Consider the following 14,296-nt stretch of genomic DNA (forward strand, 5'->3'; position numbering starts at 1 on the left):
CTGTGGGTTATTTTCATTTTTAGACTGGAAATCCTCAAAACTCCCTATTTTCTTAATGAATGGGCACCCAGGGTTGCCATCATTTTTTTATTTTAATTTTTCTGATTTTCCCTGACTATTTTTGCTTTTCCTCGACTCCAAAATTTTCTAATCACCTGACTTTCCGTGACCTTCGAAGAAAATTTCCACCTTCTTTTTTTCTCTCAAATTACGCTATTTTTTTGCTAAACTTAGGATAAAATTTCCTCATTTAAAGATCAAATAATAGATAAAGGCATTCAGCAGCAGGTTAACAGATGACAGGCCTTTCAAATGACCAGAAGGGCAAACAGTTAGAAGTTCAGTAATGTTTTAGTGATTAGTAAATGTTCCAGAAATTCTCTGATTTCTCCCATGAATTCCGTGACTTTTCCTGGTTTTCCAGACCGTAGACAACCCTGAGACAGTAATATTCAAATAATAAAACAATCTGGATGTTTGATGAAAATACCAACAATCAGTTAAATACAAGTGCAAACATCCGTCGAGAGAGGGACCTTGGAGGCAAAATTCTTAGTAGCATGATCAGCATCAAGTTTGGTCAAAAAATGCAATTTTGTAACTTGGACAGAAAACTCTGCAGTGTGTAGAGGAAAATTATAGGCAACAAGGGATGGTTGAAGTTTCTAAAGGTTGCCAGAGAAAATTTGCCTAACCGTGGTAAGTTGGGAAAAGTTAGGGAATTTTGCTGCTGAAATTTTTTTCTCCAGCCAAGATATTGCATTTTTTCACTTTCAAGATACTTTGCATTTAGAATTGCTCAAGATTAGAATTTTCAACAGACACCATGCCAGAAAGAACACTGAAAAGTTGGGGATCTTGATGTTCAAAATATACGAAAAGTCAGGGAATTTTGAAATCCAAGAAAACCTGTCACCCTGTAGATCTTGATTATTACGATAGGTCATGATTCCGCTTGTTTTTGCAAAAAACGGCCCGGCAAGTTTACTTTAAGATAGCATTTACTTGTATAGGATACAATTTTTACATGTTTCCAAGGAAATTAAATGAGAAGATTCGGAAGATGGTCAAGTGTGCAATTGCTGATAGTCAGGCGGATTATTGCCTAATTATTGCTGCATAATCACTTTCCGTTTTATTCATATATTTATTATTAATTTACTTATCTCTTTTTTCAAGTTGCTTAAATTTGTGCAACGACGACGTATGAGTGCAATCAATGACACATTTTTCATCACAAGCGCTAAAAACTAAAGGCGAGCTCCGACTGTTTCAACAGCCAGGTCTGGATACAACTAGAGTCCCTTTATACTGAGAGTCAAGACAATTCGGCTCATGGATGTCACAAACGGGAATAAAGATTACAGAAATTGAACGTTTTTCGTAATCTTTGATCGGCCCATTCTCAAATGCCTTTCTCCGTTCCTCCTCTCATTCCGTTTGTTCCTTGCCGAACCCGTAATTCCCTGGTCCATTTCAGATTATAATCTTTGCAATTGGTGAAAATTTAATCTTTATTCCCGTTTGTGACACTGTGGAGGCCTAAAATACGGGAACCAATCAGAAATGGATTCAAATTGTCTTGACTCTCAGTATAAAGGGACTCTAGATACAACTATTCGTGCTCTTGGGATGTCTGTGTTGCATACCCGAAAAATTGCGGGCGCTCTGGTTTTCGTAGACACAACGTGCGGCTGCGATTATTAGTTCACAAGTGTTTTCTACGTTGCATTTTCAATCGTATTTACAGTGAAGTCGTCGGAATTCGAATGTCATATAGCTCTAAGGCAGCGTTGTTCAATCATGCAAATAGAGAATTTGCAGGTGTCTGAAATTTTGTGAATTTCATCTTTAAAATGATCTTGCTGGGAAAATGAAGTACAAGGATATCCTTGGTTTCGAAATTGGACAATTATAGGAAAAACCGTGACGAAATAACCTAATCTGCCAAAATACATGTGTTTAAATGGAAAATGCCGCCAGATAACGTCACAAGGCGGTAAGTTTTCTCACTTTTAAATCTATTTTTCTCCAATTTCCCATGTCAGAAAAAAATTATGAAAAATACTTCAACTCAGCTCATTAAAGTACTCTCAGATGAAGCAATAAAATTTTTGTTTGCAACTTCTCCATTGCGGAAATGTTAACGGTGGTATTTTGCGGGATTCACTTTCTCGACGCCTTTGTAGAAAAGTTATGGGTGGAAAATTTGCACTTTTCGGAAACGCTACCGTAATGGAACACGACTCTTTTGAACTCGATGATGTCATGGTGACACGATAGATCATGCAACGGAGAAAACCCTTGAGATCTAAGAACCGTAGCCGCACATTACGCTGAAGAAAACTAGAGCGCCTGAAAATTTTTGCGTATGCAACATGGACATCCTGAGGACACGAATAGTTGCATCCGAGCGCCTTCGCTTTTTTCCGTTCGTGATAATGAAGTATATCTCTCACAGCATTCAGATGTTGTCGTTGCATGGAAATAAGGCGGTTTGAGTATTAATCAAATCAAAAAATAAAATTAATTTAATTAATAATAAATGCATTAAAAAAATTGGGGAAATTCATGCAGCAATTACTTGCCTGATTTCATCGGCGATTGCAAATTTTACCCTCTTCTAAATCTTCTCATTTAATTTAGTAATTATCAAGAATGTGTAAACATCGTATCTTGTTAATTAATCACAATCTTCCGTGTGTGGCAGCGTTGCCACAAAGTGCAAATTGCGGGACCTTTCGATTTGACCCCAAAATTATTACTTACGTGTTTTTCATTTCTTTTGGGGTACCTTATGTTACTTTTTTTTAACAGATAAATCAACAGGACATGGTTGATCGATCAATTTTTTAGTTCAATCGACCAAAATCATAGGTTTCTTTGAGGCATTTAGGGATGATGAAAGTGTCTTGCTGGACTCATGTAAGTATCCATGCAACACATGTCGATTTTTCTGGATTTGGGACGGGGGAAACATGACGAGATAATCGACAGCAGGTAGGATAGCGTTAGGTCAACACTATTCTGAGAGGTATCAAAGTCAGAGGTACCAAAAATCTACTTCTTGGTTGTAATTATTATTTGAGAGTTAGAATCTCAAGTTAAGCAGCCAAGCGAACATTTCTATTTGCAATTTAAAGCAATAAAATTTCAAATACCATTCAAGGCCGATCGATACAATAAGTTCCACGTATGTGAAAGGTAGGCAACTTGCAATGTAAAAAAATTGGGATTTCATTACTTCGGATTTATTGCAATACATTTTTATGTGAGTATGTCCCCTCCAATTAGTAGATAGGCAACATTCACAGCACTCAAATGCAATAGCAATAAACCATGCAACCGTAGCAGATGGTTGCAACCTGAGCAACTAGGAATCAGAGAAACCCGAAAGTATGGTTCATTTCGTAATTCTAATATATGGTACTTCTGATTTTGATTCTCTTAAAGAATAATATTGGCTAGGCACTATGCACCGTCCTGTTACCTCCTAAAAAAAGTATAGGCTTTGATCTTTGAGCAAGACACAGGAAATCCCTGTCACACTCAAAAATTTTTCATTGATCTTTCTTTTTTAATAATTGTTATACTTCGGCTCATATCTCCAAGGTTTCTGGATGGAAAATTGAAAAATCGGACCAACTTTCACGTAGAAAACTATTTATTTAAAACTTTGTACACAATTCAAACGTTCTCCATCTGAGATCCTAAATTTCAAAACAGAAATTAAAAACGAACTGGGGAACATACCTCTACACAATAGAGGATTGAACTTTCTTTACATAGTTGAAATTTTGAAAACAAATGAAAGAGAAAAAACACAGGAGATTGAAACTAACAGAGGTAATAGGAAGTGGTTGCTTGAGTCGTGGTAAGAGGATGAAATGTCATGGGTAGAACTAGGGAGGGGGTGGGTGACTCCCCTGAAAACATCAAAGACAAGAGAATCGAGACATTTTTCTATCTAGGGGGCAAAAAGGGATAATCCGTCTCCTTTGTTGTCGGGTTGAAGAACAACGTTATACGGTTATCAGAACGTTGCGAAAGTTTCTTCACTGGAAAAAAAACACATTGGATCTAGAGTCCAGACTCTTAAAAACAACGACAAGAAAAAATACTCTCGAACCAATCAGATTTAAGCTTCAATCAAGAACCAAGCCTCTTAATTTGAGCGGATTTCCTTCTGATTTTCGCTTAAATCTGATTGAATCATGAGTCATTTTTCTCGTCAATGTTTTCAAGAGTCTGGACTCCAGATCCAATGTGTTTCTTCCCCCAGAATTTAATTTAATATCCCCTCAGCTTGGCAGTGCACCCCCTTCAAAAAAAATAGACAAGGATCAACTGGTCACGTCGTTCGTCATATCGATTGAATATATCGAAGTCCGTGATCAAGAATCCGCTCTACTCCCAGTTTCGACCATGCGGGTAGTGATCCAAGAGGCTTAGCAGTAGGGGTAGTTAGGGCAGGCGGCAGCGGGGACTCCAGCGGGGTACTCCCTTGCGACGTAGCCGGCCGGGGCGGCGGCTGATCCGCAGAAGGGGTAGTTGGGGCAGGCGGCGGCGGGGACTCCGGCGGGGTAGGAGCGGCCGACGGGGGCGGCCGGGGCGTAGGGCAGACCGCCGTACAGGGCGACGACGGTGTTGTCGCAGTTGGGGTAGTTGGGGCAGGCGGCCGGGTTCAGACCGGCGGGCCACTGTTGTGCTTGGGCTAAAACTACAGCCACCAATGCGGAGAGGACGACCTGTGGACAGAGGAGAAAAAACCGGGGTTAGAATGGAGATGTTGCATGTGTGAGGAATTTGCGATTTGACTGTTAATTCTTGTGTGAAAGTTCGCGAAAAACACGATGGTGCAACTGGTTTTCTCTGAAATCAACTCCCAAGCTGATGTACACTCCAGCAGGCGGCGCAGAGTAGGCAATTTACGCATCGGAGTGTATGCGTAACGGTGTTGTGTTTGAAGTATCTCTAGGATGTCGAAGGCGCTATATAAGGTACGCACGGACGAGCCTTCGATTGCCCGCGACAATGGAGATGTTGCATGTCGACGGTGAAACTACCAGACCACGTATCTCGTTTGCGGTGTTTAAAAATCTACGCTCACATTTTATTTTTTTGAAGTAGACCAAATCAATATCATTCCTTGAAATTTTCACGGAATTTTCTCCGCACAAAGAGGAAAAATCACAGAAATTTTCAAGACTGCATGTTAAGTAGTTTTTCATTTAAAAAATAAAGTATGACAGGAAGTCTGCGACGTCGCAAGCCGAGATACGTGGTTTGGTAGTTTCACCGTCGATGTGTGAGGAATTCGCGATTTGACTGTTGATTCTTATGTAAAAGTTTGCGAGAAACACGAGGGTGCAACTGGTTTTCTCTGAAATCAACTCCCAAGCTCAAAAAAAGCTCTCAAGTTGAGGCCAAAATAGAAGGGATATCCCACGCTATCCTGAGAGTCCACTTCTACATCAATACAAACTCTCAATGCAAAGATAGGGAGCAAATACATTGACAGGACTGCCACTCTATTTGGGGACTCCAAAACTGAAAACATGGCAACCCTGCTAATGTATTTGCTACCCATCTTTGCATGGAGAGTTTGTCTTGATGTAGTGCTGATTCAACACTTCAATTGCTGAAAATAGCGAGTGCAATGTTTCAACGCAGATTTTATAACAAAAAAATGCTACTTTAACCACATTGGAAACTAATTTAACCACGGAGGTGCTTAAAGTAGCATTTTTTTGTTGTAAAATCTACGTTGAAACATTGCACTCACTGTTTTTAGCAATTGAATTGTTGAATCAGCAATTTTTTTTCCCGTGTTGTTTTTCGCGGGATTCTCCATGAAAAGAAGTACTTCGATCGAAATCATGCATCTCGCAAGAGCTTTATCCATTTAAAGTTCCTGTCTGAAAACACCACTGGTTAAAACGCGATCAGAGCATGGAACAGAGGAAGTAAAGGACTCAACAAGCCAAGTTCAACGATATCCATCCATCATCGGACAAGGTGTAAACGAGACAAACGGGACGTCTGCGGATGTCCGCCCCCAGCGGAACATCCTTCTTGACTAGCTTGACAACACTGTTGCCAAACTTCCTCTTTAAATTTGGATTAACCTCCATGACTTCGTGTTGGCTACCGTTGAACATTTGGACGGAGTTAAACAGAAAGGAACCAAGCCACATCGGGATCGAACCGAGGAAAAGAGGTTTTAAGTTTGGCTCCTGCATAAGACTCAATGTAAAAGATAAACTTCAAGTTCAATTTCTGCAAAATTTGCTCCAACAAAAACTTAGAATTTTTGGCGATGGACAGTAGATCAGTGGTTGAGTTCAAAACCACTCACAACTCAATTTTTCCAAAATGTGGGTTGGTTTCTTTCTGCTTAACTCGGTCCATTTAAGGTGATTCGATGGACGTCATATTTTGTGTCAGAACGGCATGCGATATATCGCATCAATTGGTTCCATCTTCTCAGCTACTCGTCATTTTTCTCCAATTTTGGAGATCGAAATTCTGTTGTCAGGAGACTAGAGCACTCACTTACCAATTTTTAACAAAGAAATTCAACGTAATAAAGACGTGGTTTTTTAGAGAGAAAACATCGCATTCGATACTGATATCGAAACTGCACTCGAATGCGATATTCTTCCTCTAAAAAAACCACGCCTTTATTACGTTGAATTTCTTTGTGAAAATTGGTAAGTGAGTGCTTTAGTCTCCTGACAACAGAATTGCGATCTCAAAATTGGAGAAAAATGACGAGTAGCTGAGAAAATGGAACCAATTGATGCGATATATCGCATACCGTTCTGACACAAAATATGGCGTCCATCGAATCACCTTAAGATCAGTATCAGAGCTGGCAACAGGTGCTTTCGATGTGATGGCTCAAATCATGTTACTTTTGCATCATAGTTGAAGGAACATGTGTTGAGTCCACACACTTGCTCCTACAGTCTACACTGTAGACTGTCGAGTTAACTCGGATAACTAAGAAAAACACCGTTCGGTCGCTCGATCATTGTAACGTCTGATGGAGGCAAAGGAGCCGTGCAACAAAACTGCGTTTTACAATGAGGAATTATTATGATTTCAGATTCATCTCAGAAATAAGGTATACGATCATTAGTTGCCGTGTTCAGGTTAATGGAATAAAGCTGGGTCAACACTATTTTGAGGGGACAAAGCCCGGACGAATATTTCAAAAAAAACATCAGCAAAGGCAAAAAAAAAAAAAAAAAAATTGAAGTCTGATAAGTATCAGTGCAAGACTAAGGGGAAAAAAGGATGGGACTAACAGAGTTGACTTTTTTTTACTTGAATTATTTTTTTTTAAAATTGTTAATTTTTGGCCTTGAATCCCCTGCAAAATAGGGTGGACCCAGCAGTACTCTACCAGCCTCTTACTTACGGCTCGGATTCCTTATAGCAGAGGCGGATCCAGAAATTTGGCAACACCGAATTTCCTCCATTATTATGCTAAATAATCGATTCTTGCCGGAGCACCTGGCCCCTCCAAGGATCGATATATTTCCGTAGGTTTGAATGGAGGAAATCCAGTGTTGCCAAATTGCTGGATCCGCCAATGCCTTCTGGAGAATATATCTATGGCTAAGGTGCAAAACCACGTATCTCCGTTGCGATGTTTCAAAATTTCCGCCCCTACCTTATTTTCTCGGAGAGAAACTATGCGACTTCATAAATCAAATTTACACAAACTATTCTGCTGACAGAGAAGAAAAATCAAAGAAGTTATCAAGAAAATTATGTTGAATAGTTTCCCAATGAAAGACAAAGTACCTATGGAGGGAAGTCTGTAAAGTTGCAAACGGAGTTACGTGGGTTCCCACCTTGGCCATCAATTTGTCCTTCAGAGTGAATTATGAGAGGCTTTACATTTTCAACATTCACTCTGAATTTTCAGTCTAGGTAGCCGTCTTATACGATGACGAAAACAAAGTATCGAAAAACATCGAGTAGAAATAGTAAGGTTGACATAATTGGATAAGTGCTTGAGCGCGTGCTTTGCGATATGTCGATTGATCTTCCGTTTCAACCTATGGGAAATAATCGATAGACAGTGTGTTCGCAACGATCACCTTCTTAATCGATTCTTTACCGCAGCTTCAAATAGGGAAATATCGGTAATCGATCATTCACGTCTCGCGTTGCTTAATGCCTACTGTGACTGAATGAAGAGAAAAAAAAACCTGAGGGTGCCTCATTCTTCAGGGACATTAGTGAGGAGCCAATTAAATCGTAAATTCTCGCGTGAGGTACAAACTTGTTTAAATCTGATCGAGACCATTACTGCCAAAATAAAAGCTAGGCGCGAATACCAAACGCCTTTTAAAAAGACGGCTCTTGAAATTCCTCGTTGGACTGAACGAAGTGGCGCCTCTTCAGCGCGTGCCAAAATACAAGGTCATCGAATACAACAAGCTCATTTTCAGATGAGCTCCAAAAAGCGGGTATTTTTACGTATTTCACGGCTCATCCGGAAACTGAGGTTCTGACTTTTATCAACGATCGGCTCAAGTTGAGATCAGAGTAGAACCAACAGCGAGAGTTGCCGATTTGAATTATTTTTCCCAAAAAAGTTCGAACGAAATCAGTGGCGAGGTGAATGATCGACCATCGATACACCTCCATTTGAAGTTGTGGTAAAGAATCGATTATTAAGGAACACCTTGTTTATCGATCCTTTTCCGTGGGTTTAAATGGCAGATCAATCGATATATCGCAGAAAACACCGTCCGCTGTGCGAAATGAAACAATTTACAATCCCGGTTGGAGGCGCTGCGGACTAAGTGAAGTGATCAAAGCGAAGAAACATTTGCATTTAAATCGAATGAGAAGAATCGGTCCCCTCGCAGGGAGATGTTCGCATCAATAACTTACGTAAATTGATTGAGGAGCTGGTCGAGAGTAACGTGAAAAAGAACAGGTTCGATAGACTCGTTTTTTAGGATGAAGAGGGGGAGAAGAATTCAAGTCGAAAATTATTTTCTACGATCAACAACTTTTTCATAGCGATTTGTTTTCTGACGCGAGGGACCTGCTCGGTTTTTTTAACCGATCGAACATTTTTTCTTCTTTTTTTTTAGCGTGCGGTCATTTTTTTTCGAAGAAGAAAAAACGATAATTAGTGACTTTTCCCCCCTTTTATTTTTTACGGCTCATTAATTTAAAGTGCGTTGATGCATGCAAATTGAATTTCCTTTTCATTCAAACGTAGATTCTTTATCAATCAAGTTGCCGGAGAGTTTCCTCTCATTTGCATCCTCGCTTTTTTGAAGTGGCTCTGTGTACGCGAAAACTGCAGAGGTTGAAAAATCCATTTGATTGTCAACATTGATTCAATGTGGCTCATCCATTATGGCTCCATCTTACGACTCAAGTGTGAAATACTTAATGAAGGCAATACATTCTTTAACAAGAACCTTGGTGGAAATGTAAAAGGCTATCAACAAAAACACGTACAGTGATTCGCGGTGTTGAAAAATTCATAACTTGATCACTTCCCTCAAAAAAGTATCGACTAATTAATGATTTCGAATGAGACATTTTTAAATTTCTCTAAATTGCATCAAAATTATTGCGAATGGTACCTTAGAAGAGAGTAGGGCGGCTACTATAGGTAGTGCACAAAGCGTAAACTGGGAAAAAAACACATTGGATCTAGAGTTCAGACTCTTGAAAACATTGACAAGAAAAAATTCTCTTGATTTAATCGGATTTTTGCTTGAATCAAAACGAAATCCGCTTAACTTAAATTAAGAGGCTTGGTTCTTGATTTAAGCTAGATTCTGATTGAATCAAGAGTACTTTTTCTTGTCGATGTTTTTAAGAGTCTGGACTCAAGATCCAATGTGTGTGTGTGTGTTTTTTTTCCCAGTGTATGGTAAAAGAGTAGGTGTGAAAAATAAAACGAATCCAACCTTTTAAAGGTACAATACCCGTAATGATGGTTAGTATAATGTCCAAATCGTTAAGAGAGTCAGAACAAAACGAATTATTTTAAAAGAGAATATATTTTATAAAAGTGAATTAAAGCTGGTGGTCGAAGCTGGTTCCTCCTTTCTTTTTTTTTTAAGTTACAGAACTCTATTCGGAATTTTATTCAGTTCACCAGGAAATTTTAGGAAAAAGTATTCGTAATATTTCTAAAAAAACAACTCGAATCGGGAAAAAATTGACAACGATTGGCTTCCGATGCGGTGTTTTTTTTTTCTCTCAAAACGGCAAGACGTAAAAAGCGTAGACTCCTTAAGACTCTTTCTCGTTTACGTAAGTTAGAAATGGTTACAGCGCAAAACAATTTTACGCCGCTGAAATATGATGCGACCTTGAGCGGCCTTGAGCGACGTGCCCTCAAAGCTCACAGGATCAAAAATCGGAGCATGAATGCAAGATCGGATGTAGTTCGCGCTCTGAAGCAATGAAGCACGGAGGAGAGTACTAAATAAATGCATGCATTCGCTCGGACAAAATAAATATCTTCTTGAATAAAATCTAAAGGCAGTAAAATTTTAAGTACTTGTACTAAAATGTAGCGTAATTTGCATTCATGGAGAATGCACCACTTTAAATATGCACCTATGCAGCGTGTTCTTAAATGAGGCAGTTGCGAACCTTTGCTGGAGCAAATAAAAAAGTTGTTATACAGGGTGATCCAAAAGTCCCATGCCAACCCTCCAACCCTTGGGACTTTTGCCCCTTCTCAGGGTGGTTCCTTAAAAATTTGGGGGTTCCCAAAAATCGCTCCTAGGTCAAAACCTGGGAGCACTCACAAAATTTCAATTTTCTACCTACATTTGTCCAAAAGTTACAAGGATGATTCCTGGTGGTGGTGAGGGACTTTTGGATCACCCTGTATGTATAAAAGAAATAACAGTAAGTATATGCTTACATTACATTTTATCTGTAAAAGTGATCGTAAGGGTTAAAGGAGTTTTAGAAGTGCACGAAGGCAAATTCAGAAGAGCTGTTTATGTCGAATAGACTAAAAAATCCGAAATTCAATTTTCAACGGAGTGTATATCGACGGTGAAACTACCAAACCACGTATCTCGTTTGCGGTGTTTAAAAATCTACGCTCACATTTTATTTTTTTGAAGGAGACCAAATCAATATCATTCTTTGAAATTTTCACGAAATTTTCTCCGCACGAAGAGGAAAAATCTTAGAAATTTTCAAGACTGGATGTTGAGTAGTTTTTCATTTAAAAAATAAAGTATGACAGGAAGTCTGCGACGTCGCAAACCGAGATACGTGGTTTGGTAGTTTCACCGTCGATATCTACTATCTGGTAGGAAAAACATAAGTTAGACGTGGTCTACTTTGTTTTGTTGAAAGAAAGCATGAAGTTTTATTTTAATCCGACAATTTGGGATTCCCAAAAAGGCAGATTAAAACATGGAACCAAAACTAGGTTTTTTTTCTTTTAAATCAAAAATTACATCCATTTTACGTCCAATTAGGTTTGACATTTTGGGGCGCTTTTGTGCCGAAATCTTTGTAGTGAGTCTTTAAAGGAGTTCAAATTGGCAACCTTCTCCTACACCTCAGTTTTGCCTATTTTGACATGAAGGTCCATCCCTCAAGGAAGACTTATACGCAGATGCATTTTCTTTAGTCCTCTGTTTGTGATTCTAAGGAACCTTGGGGACTTGAACGCAACATAAGAAAAAAAGGCGAAATCGAATCTGTAGTCCTCTGATTATTGTTAAAGGAAAAATATCTTTTGGAGATTTTAACAAAACGTAGAAAAAATGCAAAAAACGGATCAATAATTTTTATGATTTTTTTTGGGAGGGGGGGGGGGGGAATATCGCTTTTGGAGAATTGGACACGACAGAGAAAAAAATGCAAATATTTCTTAATCGGATTTTTGTTCTGAAATTTTTTTGAAGATCTCGACGTAACGCAGAAATGAAGGAAAGAGTGGACGCAAGGTTCTCCGATTCTCGCTCTCCGGGCTGATTATTGAAATTGATAGACAATGCTTTGGACACAGAAGACTAAAAGGATGATGGAGGGATCCTATTGGTGAAAACGGGTGATTGCAATGGACAACGGAGGTAGGTGATAGAATAATTAATGGCAACCAATAAGAGGCCCTACAGATAGTTCACCATTTCCCCCTTGGTCCGTAAGAGCTACCAGTTTCAACCAGTAGGATCACTCAATACTCCCTATGTCTTCTTTGTCTATCACTTTGTCTATCGGGCATCAGCCCGCAGGGAAAGTTTGGAGACTTAAAGCGGCATGAATAAAGGCAAAACCGGATACTTCTTAGTAATGATATTTATTTTGAGAACGGATAGATTCTTTTGGTCTTTTTTGTTTGGGAGTGGAAGAGATTATTTAAAATGATAGGGAAGTATGAAATGTAACACTCTACATGAACCAAAACCAGCACTGTTTTTATTTTTTTCGTTTTCAATATTTTTCCACATGGGAATTTGATTTCGCATTGGGAGGAGTGAATAAGGATGAAAATATTCGATATTCCTTGACTGTCAACGTGTGAAATATGGATCTTAGTGGGTGTCTGTGTCTAATCGTCTTCGACTCAAACATTTCGAGCAGTTTAGGAGTCGTACCGCGAATATCACATAGGATTAATTCGTCATTAGATAATCAAATTCAGCCAGGAAATATTTTTTATTCAATTGATTCTTTTGAAAGTAATTTAAATATTCTGAACTGTCAAACTCAAACTACAGACAACCGTAAGGCAGAGTGCGGCGCCCAGAAATGGCTCTCAGGAATACATTTCTGAGGCAGGTGAGGTGGTTGAACTGCTAGAAGCTGAGACTGTTCAGCATACATTAGCGTCTAAAATGTTATCAGTGAGGTCACCATATGAGGTCTCTTAATTTAAATGTTTCGACAGTCAAGTCTTTAGAGCTATGGCGTACTAATATTGAAGAGTAGTTGAGATGTATATTAGATTTTGGCATGTTGAAAAAAAGGAACCAGCAAATGTTGTATTCGATTTGTAATAGAAAAACATCACAAAATTGAGTATATGGTCCAATTCAAAACCGAGATTTTTAGTCGTTCGACTGTGAGGCAGCTGGTTCGCAATGTGTCAAAAAAGTCAGACAATTTCGAGGAAAGTTTTACTAACTTTCCTCAAATAAAACTTTGGAGTGGCGAAAATCTGGCAAAATTCAAAAGTCAAACGGTGTTACTTCTCAGCACAGTAGAATACTAAGGAGAGTTAAGCGAAAAAGTTGCAAGCATTTTCATCAAAATTTGAGACAAATCTTGAAAAGTTCGGTCGACCAAACTTGAGCTTATGCCAGCTTGAGGTTTAAATTTCAAAAAAAGTTCTTTAAAAACGTAACCTGCTATTCTCTGGACACTATTCCGTCGTGAAAGAAGGTAACTACTTTTTAATGTTGCCGAATTTCCCTTTGTGAATTGCATTTTTACCATGAAAAAACTTGGGCATTTCTAACTGAGAATTTCGCCGATTTTTCCTTTCAACTTAAGCAAAAATCAGGAAAAATTTTGACAAAAATTGCACGCGTACATGCCTGTTTAAAAAACGGAATTGTTTGAGTCAATTTCGCAACCTCGGAATGCATTTACGTTCCTTCGTCCGGGAAAGAGGAATTTCCTCATAAATATTCAACTTTGCTTTCCCTGAGAACATGAAAATGAACTGAATCGCTCACGACATATGAACACTGAAAACACAGAGGAGAGATTTCAGAAGAGCGACATCCAGTCCATTAGGCACCTGTACTGGATGGCGGAAAGGAAAAAGAAGCGAAACTCACCAATTTTCCGATCATCTTGTGGTTTGTTGTGGTGACTGAAAAGACAGGAAAGCGAAACTACACACTACAGTGCTGGACCGTCGGCTGAAATCCGCGAAATTTTCAGACTGTCCACTGATCCGACGCTTATATACGAAGAATTTTCCCGCGATTAAGCGGGCACCCCTCCTTCCCTCCTCCCCCTAGCTCACCCTCGGAGAGATGCTGAAGCGGACCCGCCCTTGGCTACTAGCGGTCAGTTTTTCCGCCGACAAGACCGTGCGCGGTGGGGCTCCGCTCCTATGCGGACGATCTGTCTTGCGGGGTGCCTACCTATTAGGAGACTTCGCACTTTTATGCTTTTGTTGGAGTGGAATGTCGACGGTGTAACTGGAGGGACGCAGATTGATGGAAAAATTTTCGACAGGGTTGCCACAAGATTTAAAAAATAAATTTCCCTTACATTTTCCTGACACTTTTGAGTGAAATTCCCTGACAACTAAAGT

General features: G+C 39.3%; 1 protein-coding gene across 1 annotated transcript in view; it reads right to left on the bottom strand.

The window, feature by feature from the left end:
* Positions 1-4,608: 4,608 nt before the first annotated feature.
* LOC109034801 (coiled-coil domain-containing protein 97) overlaps positions 4,609-14,296 on the bottom strand; it is a 72,052-nt gene continuing 62,364 nt past the window's right edge. Inside the window, exon 7 of the mRNA XM_019048151.2 lies at positions 4,609-4,748. The gene's annotated coding sequence lies outside the window, so the exon portion shown is untranslated. The remainder of the gene's footprint in view (positions 4,749-14,296) is intronic.

The sequence above is a fragment of the Bemisia tabaci genome, chromosome 9 (assembly GCF_918797505.1).
Source record: "Bemisia tabaci chromosome 9, PGI_BMITA_v3".
Taxonomy (NCBI): Eukaryota; Metazoa; Arthropoda; class Insecta; order Hemiptera; family Aleyrodidae; genus Bemisia; species Bemisia tabaci.